Raw genomic sequence first — 12,192 nt, forward strand, 5'->3', positions numbered from 1 at the left:
TGGAAAGATTAATAAGTGATATCACACGTGTTGGAGAAACAAGGTGGTTAACTAGCATTAAATTATTGACAATCTGTACATTTTTGTACAATATTTAATATATTTTGACTTTTCGGTTGGAGACATAACTTAAGGAGTTCCCATATATTTTTTTCAATTCTGTTTTTTATTTAATGACTGGAATCATAGAAATATATTATATTTCAGAATAAACATCAGGGAGCCACCTGTGGGGGTTTGTCTTCAGTCTTTTTTCCTTAAAGTATAAGATTCATGAGAAGACAAGGATTTAGAACAAAAGTTGAAACAGGTAACATTTTAAGAACGTCCTTGAACAGAATTCTATCTGTAAAATGAGTAAACAATAAATATAAAAACAATAAACAAGCATAAATCTTTTAATGATATAATTACCTTCAAAAGTCCAAAGCATAATTTCCCATACTCAGAGATGAAAACTCATTAAATGAATTCATCTTTTTCATTAAAACTTACATATTTAATTAGATGAAAACAGTATGACATATAGGATGTCACACCAGTGGTGGTCCTAGTACATTACTTGTTATATCAGCATTCTTGGTAAATTTTTCTTTCAGAAACAAGCTCAAAAAATTTAATATCATCAGTGTACTTTCTGCATGGTTGCAGCATACTCTAATTCTCCTTTATAAATATGGGAACCTACCTGTATATCATAATAAGCATCTTAGAGAATGTATTACAGATTAGAGAATTAATCGCTCTTCATTTCTAACTTTTGTAAAAATCCTTAAGCAAGAGGACACTGAAAATTGAATCATAATGCAAATTAAAACAACAGTGAGATACCACTACATATCTATTAGAATGGCCAAAATCCAGATCACTGACAACACCAAATGGTAGTGAGGATGTGGAGTGACAGGAACTCTCATTCGTTGTTGGTGAAAATGTAAAATGGAATAGCCACTTTGGAAGACAATTTGGCAGTTTCTCACAAAACTGAATATTGATATGATCCAGCAATCATGCTCCTTGGTATTTACCCAAATGAACTGAAAATTTATGTTCACACAAAAACCTGCACACAGATATTTTTAATAGCTTTATTCGTAATTACCAAAACCTGGAAGCAACCAAGATTACTTCAGTTGGTGAATGGATAATTAAACCATGGTACATCCAGACAATGGATTATTTAGAACTAAAAAGAAATGAGCTGTCAAGCCATGAAAAGACATGAAGGAAACTTAAATACATATTACTAAGTGAAAGAAGCCAATATGAAAAGGCTATATGCTGTATAATTCCAACTATATGACATTCTGGAAAGGGCAAAACTATGGAGACAGAAAAAAGATCAGTGGTTGCCAGAGATTAAGGTGAAGGAGGGATGAGTAGGTAGAGCACAGAGGATTTTTAGGGTAGTGAAAATGCTCTGTATGATACTATAATGGTGGTACACATCATTATACATGTGTCCAAACCCATAGAATGTACAGCACCAAGCGTGAACACTAATTTAAACTGTGAACTTTGGGTGATAATGATATGTCAATGCACATTCATCAATCGTAAAATATGAGGGTCAAATGCAAAAAATAAAAATACACTTCAATAAAATTGATTTAATATGCTAAAAAAATTAATCATAATGTCAAGAAATATATACTAGGATGTGGATGACATGATTCCTCCTGTGGTTCATTATGATACAGCTCAGTTTGCCACTTTGGGCAGAAGATCCTTATATTATGACATCTTGGTCTCGTAGAAATACCAGCAGAATCTGTGTCTCACTTTTTCCCTCTGCCCCTGTATAAACCAATCTCTGGCAAGGAGAAGGCTGTAGGCATTCATGCATCAGCCTCCCCACCAAACAGAGATTAAAAGTGGTGCTTTGCTTTTGTACCAGTTTATACTTTCCAGGATCCTCATTCCTACATAGTGTCAGGGGAAGAGGGAGGATCTCCCTCTGCCGTTCCCTTAAGGTTCTTATGGCTGGCCAAATAATTAACAAGACAGGTTAGCAGGAGAAAATAATACCAAGTTTAATAACATGTATACATGGGAGAAAGCAGGGACACTGCGTTTCTCAACACAATAGCAGAAATTCTCGTCTTAAATACCATGTTCAGCCAACGACAAAGGAGGATGTTGGGGGGTGGGGGGAGTCAGTTACAGGAGATTACCACTAAAGCACAGTAAACAAGAGTAAGGTTATTATGCAGATTTAAGGCCTCACCTTCCACATTGATAAGTCTCTAGAAATGAGGCCATCCCCCCTCTTCCCAAAACAGAGAGGGAGATACCTTTACAAATGGAGATTTCCCTTATAAATGTAAATGTTTGTCTGGCAACTCCTTGCAGGGCCATCCAGAGAATGTGGCCAGAGAGACAGAACTTCCGATAAGATGGGCTTGTTGGTGCCTTTCCTATTGTAACATTTATCCTACATTATCTTTGCAGCCATCATGATAGAAGATCTGTTCCAGGAAGGAGCCACCATGTCAAATTCTTTAGGCAGTTAGTGGGGGAGGTCAAATGTCCTCAGAGAAAACAACCAAGGTAAAGAGATAGATTTCAGGGTGGCCAAATCTTGATCTCCCACAATAGCAAGTCAGATGCTCCAATTTTGAGCCACCTTCCGTTACCTCTTCCCATGGGATGTTTGCAGTATAAGCAGACATACTTGGTTATTTAAAGAATCTTTCTCCTGGTTAAATTTCCTCCTTCAAAGGCTTAAACCCACCATGGTCCAAGCACTATGTCTTCTACTATAGCATCATGTAACCTTTAGCCTACTTATCGTTTTGTTACACAAAGCCTACTTTTTCCTTGTCATCACCCTAGAATTCAACTGTTCCATTTCTAACCAATTGATACAAGTCACTCTCTAGAATTTCTTAGTTCTCTCCAATAGTTGCTTCAGGATGAATAGCTAGTCCTTTGTATTGCCTTCTATTCTAGTAATCCAACTCAACTTCAAAATTGACATCTTTATTCCCAGAAGTAATTGCATGAATGAAAAATAACATGCCAGGAAAATGGCCATTTCTTGATGTTCAGATGGCTTACTCTGATATCACCATGCTTTCCAATATTCTGAGTCTTAATCAGGTACCTGTAAAGGACAAGAATAACTTTTCCTCCCTTTGAAATTGTTGTGCTAATTTTATAAATTTAGGATCACAAGCCTAATTTATTTCCTCTTAGATACTGTGCTTAAAATTACGTGCCACTATCTACAATTCAGATCTGAACCTCAGTTATGAACATATGATTAACTTTATCATAAACGTAGTTGGCTAAGAGTCATCCATATTTTCACATGATGAAGAAAATAAGAACACTTCAACATAAAAGATCAGAATATTTTTAAAATAATGCACAAAACCAAGTGTAAAGAAATAAGATAGTATGGTACATTTTGGTACTTTTGTCTAATCCTCTACTGTTGTCATGAACTGCTTATCCAAATATTAACTGCCTTAATATGACCCTGAATTTCTCCACAAACTTGAGTGTAACATGGCTTTCTGATGCATCATAAATCCTTATTTTGGAATAAGTTATTTCATTGATCCACTCAATTATGTCTGATATCTTAATCTGATAGTGATATAATGATCTCTTAAGATACAAGAGCGTCACTCTGTCATAACTTAAAGTAGCATTTTTATGTCAAATTATAGTCACTAAAAGGAAAGATACTTTATTTCCTCTGATATAAGACCTGTGTTCTAGTCCTGGTCTGCTACTGATGAGCTGTGTGAATCTGCCTATACTTTTGTCCACATCTATGAAAGAAAGGAATGAAAGAAGGGAAGAAGGGAGGAAGGAAGGAAGGGAGGGAGTGAGGAAGGAAGGAAGGAGGGAGGGAGAGAGGAAGGGAGGGAGGAAGGAAGGAAGGAAGGAGGGAGGGATGGAGGGAGGGAAGGGGGGAAAGAGGGAAAGAAGGAAGGAAGAAAGAGAGAAAGAAGGAAGAAAAACAGAGGAAAGGAGGGAGGAAGGAAGAAAAGAAAAAATTGAACTGCATTGTCTTTAAGGCCCATTCAAACCATCTTTAAGTTTTCTGTAAATTTATATTCCAAATATTCTATTTCTTCCCTAGAAATGGTGGACAGAAAAAGAAAGATAGTAGGTGGCATAAGTGATCTCTTTATCAGCTGATAACTTCCCGCTTCTGTTCATTTGACTGCCTCTCAAAGAAAAAAAAAGTGTTCATTTATTCATTCAATTTATCTATTTAGCATTCAATAAAAATTTATTATTCAATTTGTCTGTATCAGGCACTTTGATAGGTAGTAAGAATGCAATAATGAGCAAGACACTACTGAAAATAAACTCACTTGTTATGAGTTCATTAGGAAATAGTACACAATGCTCTACTTGACAACCATACATAGCTTGATACATAACTTGATACTTTTAGGATTTTAATCTAGAACACAACTATTTTCCAAAAAGATCATTGCCTTTTTTTGAAAAACAAATATAAAACATCATTTAAATACTAACTTGATAAGATTTTTGAGCTGATAAATGTGAGGCTATTGAACGTTCAAAATGTGGCTTATGTACCTGAGGAACTGAATTTTAAATTTTGTTTAACTTAATTGATTAATTTAAGTAGCTACGCTTGCCTAATGGCTACTGTATTGGACCACACAGCATATCTAACCACAGAGGGCATTTGAAATAACATATTTCACTTTGAATGAAATTTCCAAATCTCTTCTTGACTTATATTTTACTATGTACCAAAAGAACTTAGAGAACACCCTATGCATGATTCTTTTTCTAGTAATTTTCACATTGCATTGTGTATAGATTTACATATCTTTTCTTCCTCCAGAAATGTAAGTCCTTCTCCAGTAATTATTACATCTTTTTACATTTATATTTTTCGTGTCTAGCATAGTAACCCCTGATAGGAATTCTATAAATATGAAATGAACTAATGAATTAATCAAGTGAAGTCCTTGACAATAGTTATCAAACAATTTTAGTGCTCTAGTAACTAATCATGTAATTCATTTTTTATTAACGGTAACATGTTTTAATAGATCAAATAGTTCACAAAGTAGTCAAAATGAAAAATTCTCCTTTAGGGATGGTACTTGAATTAAATGCAATTCTCTTATGATGAAAAAATGTGGAGTAGGCTGAAAAATAATAACATTCTTGATTTATACATAATTAAGCTAAATATTTAGAAAATTTTAAAATAATCAATATTTTTGGTAATATAAAACCTTGAAAATTTTCTCAACTCTAATTAATGTGATGTCATTTTACTCGAGTGTAAAAGAGACATTAATTTAAATATTTATAATATAAACATTGGTTATTTTCCCATTTGAAATATATCTTTTCAAAGGAACATATTTTTTGTCTGTGTCTGTTGCCCAGAATTTTAAGTATTTATGATGTGTTTATGGCCATTCCTAACATCACTGTAAATAACAAGGTGAGTTTATGATCAAGGGAGAATGAGGAGACATAAACTTAATATTTAAAAAATTCTAATGGTCACTTTCAGTGTTTTTTAAAACTATTATGACACCAGCAATTTTGATCTCTCGTCCAGAGTAAGCAGTGGCTGACACTGATCTTGTTTTACTTAATCCCGGTTCTCTTTAATGCTTAATGCTCAACGTTTTACTCGCATTAGTGCTTTCCAGGCTAATGGTGTTATTTCACGGGTTGCTAAATATCTTGTATCCAATATCTTAATAAGTAGTATAACATTATGTAAATTGTTCCTAGGAGAGAGATATTTGGCAAAGCATAGAGTAGAGAACTTTACTTTGGCTTGTTTCCTTTGGTCTGATTTTTCTTTTTCTTTGTAGCATTTTTTTCTTTTACAAAAATATATTCTACACATTGCATAACATTTTGAGAAACTTAGGAACAATGTTGTAGATGGCATAATATGTCTATGCTGCTACCCTGTGTTGAAGCCAGTGCAAGAAGTGATGAGGGGATGGAAAGAGGAGTATGTTTGTGTGGGGAGGGGAGGGATCTTGCTATTTTATTTCTACTTTTTGGGTTTTACTGCATACATGTGTTTTATTTTTAAACTGCCTTAAATCCTTATGCAAAAATGTCAAGATCTAAATAGAAAAAGGAACAAATGAAGAGGAAGAGGCATGAAACACCTTTAAATGGTCTCGTTTACTCCTCAATAAATAAGCCTGTATAAATCACTCTAGAGAACTCTCCTATCTTCCTTTTGGGTTCAACTCCAATTCTCTTTTTCCCTGTTTTCTTCTCATATTGTCCCATTCTATCATTCTTTTCTCTTCCTTCTCTTAGAACCTAGAGTGGATAGGCAACACGATTTCAGGTGCACTGGGAACCTTATCCCTCTCTCATCCATTACCAGTTATGGACTTTAAGAGCCCGTTAAACTCAAATCTGTAAATAATAAAAGGAGATGACAGAGCAGATAACTCTAAGGAATATGGCATAATGACTTCAATTCACAACAAAGTACAATTACTGATATCTGCTCCTTCTTTGAAATCCCTTTTAGATGGGAGTGGGATAGGGATGATCAGGGATAACTGTACACCTGTCACCTGGACTTGGAGCCACTCAGGAGCGCTCAGTGTCTCCAGTGCAGATTACAAACACCATTCTTTTCCTCTTTCTCCCCATCTCCAATTCCTAATTACCACACATGCTAATACTCCATCGATGCACATCTACCATTAATTGTGCCACTTAAAATGTTTCTGGCCCATTTTCCTTCTCAAAAACGAAATTAGAAACACAAAAGCAAGACAGAGTTAATTGACATGTAAATTCAGGAGAAGTAAGAATCTTTCAGAATCTAACCTGGTATTATCTGGTAAGGATGAATAATTTATCTTTAATTCTTGATAGTATGAAGCCCCGTTTTCAACTTATTTCTTAACCTTGAATAAAAAATCTTTAAATCTAAAACTCTCACCAGGACAAAGAGGAATTCCCTTTTTGTAAACCTCCCATGGTGACCCTCAGGCAATTATCTGTGGTTATAGTAAACCCATTAGGATTTAAACTGATTTGTACAGCTCATCCAAGTATTTGCTTACGGACTTTTATTACATTTATGGTCAGGCTGACAATGCCAAATATTTACTTGTTGCCAGTTGCCAGGTGTGAGGATAATCCATTCCACCAGGAGGAGAACAACTCTTAACTGTATCTTTCAAGCTTGTATCACTGCCTTCCTGCTGGAATCAGGCCAATTGGAGAGCAAAGAAAAATACAGGTATAAAAATAACAATGGAGCTACCTATGGAGATTCTAACTTGTAATAGAGGGAGAAATAGCAATCAGAAACAGGCAAGGGAGCCCCTGCTCCCTTCATAGCATCTCCTTGGGTGTCACTGCAATGTTTATTCCCTGACCTCATTAACCCAGTGTGACCACCGTGGGTAAGGAGGGGGAGCACTGGACTGAGGGGTGAGTGGATGGGATAAGGGAGCAGTGGTGGGTGTTCTTATAAACAGGGTTCTGTGCTCCATCTCTTTTCCCTGGTCAGAGGAGGTGAAGGGAGGTGCCCGCCTATCTGTCTCCTTCCACTTTCTCTGGCTACAGAATGGAGGATTTGAGGGCAAATGCTGGAAATCATATCCTGAAGGAGTGCTGAAATCTAACAAGGAGAATGAATCAGAACAGGACTGCTAAACAAGGAGATTAACAAAGAACAATGATATGAAGATAAAACGAAGGTAGTCAAAGAAGAGAGCAAAGAACAGCAGAATAAGCCAAGGGTTGATGGAATGGAGAAATTCTGGAGACCAAGTAGAGAAGCCTACAGTTGTTTTATTGTGCCATCAGCCTTCCAGACATTCTTTTGAAGGGTTGAAGAGGCCTGAGTGAAGTGGCAGGGCAAATAAGTATGCAGCCCTCTGTGAATATTTGTGCTGGGTTAGTTTAGTTGTCGCTTATTAGGCACTAGACCCACATTGTTGACTGAGTGACAGATCACCTGTCTGGACATTATTCCTTTTCCATTTCCTTCCCGCGGTCAGTGCTGTCTCTGAATGAAAGATAAGAGCATATCTGGATAAGACCTTTGGAGGCCCTACTCACTGGATTGTGCCCTGCCCCATGGAAATTCAACTTCAAACAAATGAATTATAAAATAAGTGTATGGGAGTCCAACAGAGTTCTGATTTTTTTCCCCATGGTGACGATTTTATTGCTTTTTTTGACATTAAATTTGTAAAAAAAAAAAAAAGTTTTGTTGTGATAGAACCCTGAGCATATGCTGAACCTGTCAATTGAGTTATTTAGCCATGTCTGAGGACCAAGGGGAGGGAACATTTTCCTTGAGAATCCTTAGACTTATGGAACGTGGGTATAGTGTCTCACCAATTTTCTTACCCAAAGAGGACAAACTGCGTAGGCTTTCTCATTGCTTCCATCTTTTCAGTGACCCATTCCTTTCTAAAGCAGTAAGTCCACAAATGACTTGTAATTTCCTGACAGCTTCTTCATTAAAAAAATTGCTGTTTGTCTGAAGGTCTGGGGATAAATCTTTCTTTTAGCGCTTTGATTGAACACATTGACTCAAGACAACTTATATTGTCTCAGTGAATTTTTTCTTCTGTCATAAAAATGGAACAAATGTGTATGTAATGACAATGCACAGTTAAGGCTGAAATCTTAATGGTGCAAAACTTATGTCAGAGGTCAGGTGTACTCAACTGAAGTGCTTCATAGTTTATTCACCATGTTATAACACATGGTATCAGGGCTATGGAAAGCAGTAACTTACTATTTGATTCAATGGAAAAGAACTTTTAGATATAAAGTCCTTAGAGTTGAAGCTATGACAGCCTTGCCAATCTTTTGCATCAGCAAATAGAAATAATTTCAGCATTCTTTCAGTTTTATAGCCCAGATGTTGTCAGTGGAGGACAGTCCTAAGACCACAATGTTAAGTGCCTGCATTCAAATTCCAGCTGTATCACTCATTACATGTTTGACCTTGGGTAAGTTCCCTAACATTGCTAGATCTCAGTTTTCTGGTCTGAAAAATAGTACTAATAATCAACTCTACCACGTTACCATGAGTTATACAGAAAGTGCTTATAAAGTTCCTGGAGTATAGTAAACTATGTAAGTTATAGCAATTATCCTGTTGTTATTATCATTATTATTATCATCTTCATGATTACTGTACTAATACCATAATAATTTATGCTCAAATTCCAATAAATATTTATCATTTTAATATTATTAATCATGAATCAAAGGTGTTTGGTTAATATTTTATATTATGAGACATAAACCTTCATAATACAGGGGGCTGGCCCGGTGCTGTAGTGGTTAAGTTCACACGCTCCACTTCGGCGGCCCAGGGTTCATGTGTTCAGGTCCCGGGCGCGGACCTACGCGCCACTCATCAAGCCATGCTGAGGTGGCGTCCCACATACAAAGTAGAGGAAGATGGGCATGGATGTTAGCTCAGGGCTAGTCTTCCTCACCAAAAAATAAATAAATAAAAAATAAATAAATAAACCTTCATAATAAATGGACATTCTGAGTATAAATGCAAAATTGATGAAGAAACAAACTGAAAGCATAAATTTGTGATTTCTTATTCTTTGTTTCCTTTATAGACTTTCCTTGCTCTAACTTCTCTTAAAAGTCTGACGTTCACCCTGAGTTCTGTCCTCAGCCACTTTGCCTCTGTAAACTTCTTAAATACAAAGCTGCATATATCACACTCTTGATTAGAATGATTTTGTGACTTTTCATTACCCTTCGTATGAAGCCTAAATTCCCTAAATGATGCTCCACGAACCATCTCTTGATTGCTTTTCTAATCTCATATCATAGTCCACTTCCCCCAAAACACCAAGCCCCAGTGAAAATGGCCTTTCTAAAGATTTGAGCACACCAGATTCTTTCACTTGCCTTGACAGCTCTGCAAATGCCATTCCCTCAACCTCAAACATCTAGTGCACACCTCTTTTTCCTGGAATCACTCTGATTCATCCTTCAGGTCTGATCATAACTTCCTTCAAGAAGTCTTTTTCTACACATTTACCCTCAAGTGAGTTAAAGCCCCTTCTGTGTGCTCCCATAGCACTCTGTTTTGTCTCCATCAAACAGAGTATTCTAATTATTTGTTTAGTTCCATGGCTTCATCATCAGATTCTTTAAGGTCTTCAATAGCAAGGATTCTGTCTTATTCATTGGGTTTCCCTGAACAAGGACTGTATTTGCCATTTAATCACACTAAATAAATATGAATGAATGAATCTTACGGTCTCATTCTTACTTGTATAACAGTGACTTCAAAATCTGTATTTAGAACTCAATCTTCACCCTGGGCCAGATTCATTTACATAGTAACTATTGAACGTCCCATTTGTATCTAAAAACTCAATATTCCAGGAGTGAATCTGTCACCTTCCCCCTAAACTTGCTCTTTTTCATGCATTCTCTATCCTATAAGGTGGCACTCTGCCTTGCATGCTAGAAAAATCAGAACCTTCCTTACACCTTTTTCTCCCTCATGCAATCATATCCAACCAATCATCAGTCCTGCCAAATGTGTGTCACATAAAAATATGCCCAATACATCGCTTCCTCTGTGTAATGGCATGGAAGATGGGTTTGAGGAGGAGGGTCCTGGAGCTTTTACTCAGACCCTCTTCATTCTCCTGCATCACTAACTTTTCTCCGTGGCTCCAGTACTGTCCTCCTCAAATCCATCTTCCATGCACTTGCCAGGGTGAGCTATCGGCAACCCAGACCTCAGATATGTCACTTCTGTGCTTTAAAATCTTCAAGAGGATACAGCAATTGTACATTGTACTTAGCAAATACTTGTCAGGAAGACTTGCCTAGGTTATTGGAAAGAATAATGTCATAAGATACTTGTGTGAAGTGTGATATTTCTAAGGAAAATGCCATGGAAGATGATTACAAACCATTTTCTATCTTGGGTTGTGTACCAAATAGGGATAGTTTAGGCTGCAAGTAATAACAAATACAAAACAATAGTGTATATATATATGCATGTATATATACATATACATGCATATATATATACATATACATGAAGTATACACAATATGGAGCTGTTATATAATTGCTGTAGAAACTCCATTGTCTTCCGGCAATCAAACTTCTCTTATTGTTGCTACATCATCCTCGACATGTGGCTTCACTTTAGGGTCCATAGTGGCTTCTTAAGCTTCAATCATATCCATATTACAGTCAATAGGAAGGAATGGAAGGAAAATAAAACCATACTACCTCCCTTGACCACACGTATCATTTTACACAAGTAATTGTACCTAATTACCCATGCAATTTTGTAGAAAGGTTACACTGGCCTTCTAGAATATGCTGCGTAATATTACATTCTTTTCTGTCTTCTGGATGAGTTTGTATAATATTAAAATTAGCTTTTCCTCAAAAGTTTGGTAGAACATGCCTTAAAATATTTGGGCATGAAGTCTGAAGAACTTTTTAAACATGCATCAATTTCTTTCATGATTCAGAAGCTTAATTAGATTTTTCATTTCTCTTTGTACCACATTTGTTAAGGTACATAAAATGCACTGGTATGAAGTACTTAATGTATTCTGGCAGAAAACATGTTCTCTGATACTAATTCTTTGGAATTCCTTAGAACTTTCTTCATGTTCCAGTGCATGGTCAATTTTAATAATATTTCATGGAGTCTTAAGAAGAATATTTATTTTCTATTTTTTTAGCTGCAAGTTTCTATATAATCATTATATGTTTTTGTTCAAATCTTCTATGTCATTATTAAATTTCTGACTGCTTAACCTAATTGAGAGATGCACATGGAAATCTCCCACTTTGGTCATAGATTTATCAATTTTCTTACTGTATTTATATAAATTTTTGCTTTATATGTGATATATTTTAATATAAAAAACTTCAGAATTTTTAGAATCTTCCTGGGAAATCGAACCTTTTTATACTATGTAATTAACCCCTCTCTCCTTAATGATGCTTTTTGTCCTCAGGTCTACTTTTTCAATATCAACATAACTACCCAAGCTTTCTTTTGGCTCATATTTGTCAAGTGTATCTTTTGCCATCTTTTTATTTTCAACTTCCCGCATCCTTATAGGCATATCTTTTTGGCACCACAGCTGCCATTATGCACTGGGTAATTTACCATGTGTGTTACATATTTAATTCTCCCCAAACTCAAAA

The 12,192-nt window shown here is 35.9% G+C and overlaps 1 protein-coding gene across 9 annotated transcripts in view; it reads left to right on the top strand.

Moving 5' to 3' along the window:
- The window catches only part of GRIA4 (glutamate ionotropic receptor AMPA type subunit 4), a 359,336-nt gene that overhangs the window by 132,393 nt on the left and 214,751 nt on the right, over positions 1-12,192 (top strand). The gene's annotated exons all lie outside the window — the stretch shown is intronic.

Source organism: Ceratotherium simum, chromosome 7 (assembly GCF_057802395.1).
Source record: "Ceratotherium simum simum isolate JZ-2026a chromosome 7, ASM5780239v1, whole genome shotgun sequence".
In the NCBI taxonomy this organism is placed as follows: domain Eukaryota; kingdom Metazoa; phylum Chordata; class Mammalia; order Perissodactyla; family Rhinocerotidae; genus Ceratotherium; species Ceratotherium simum.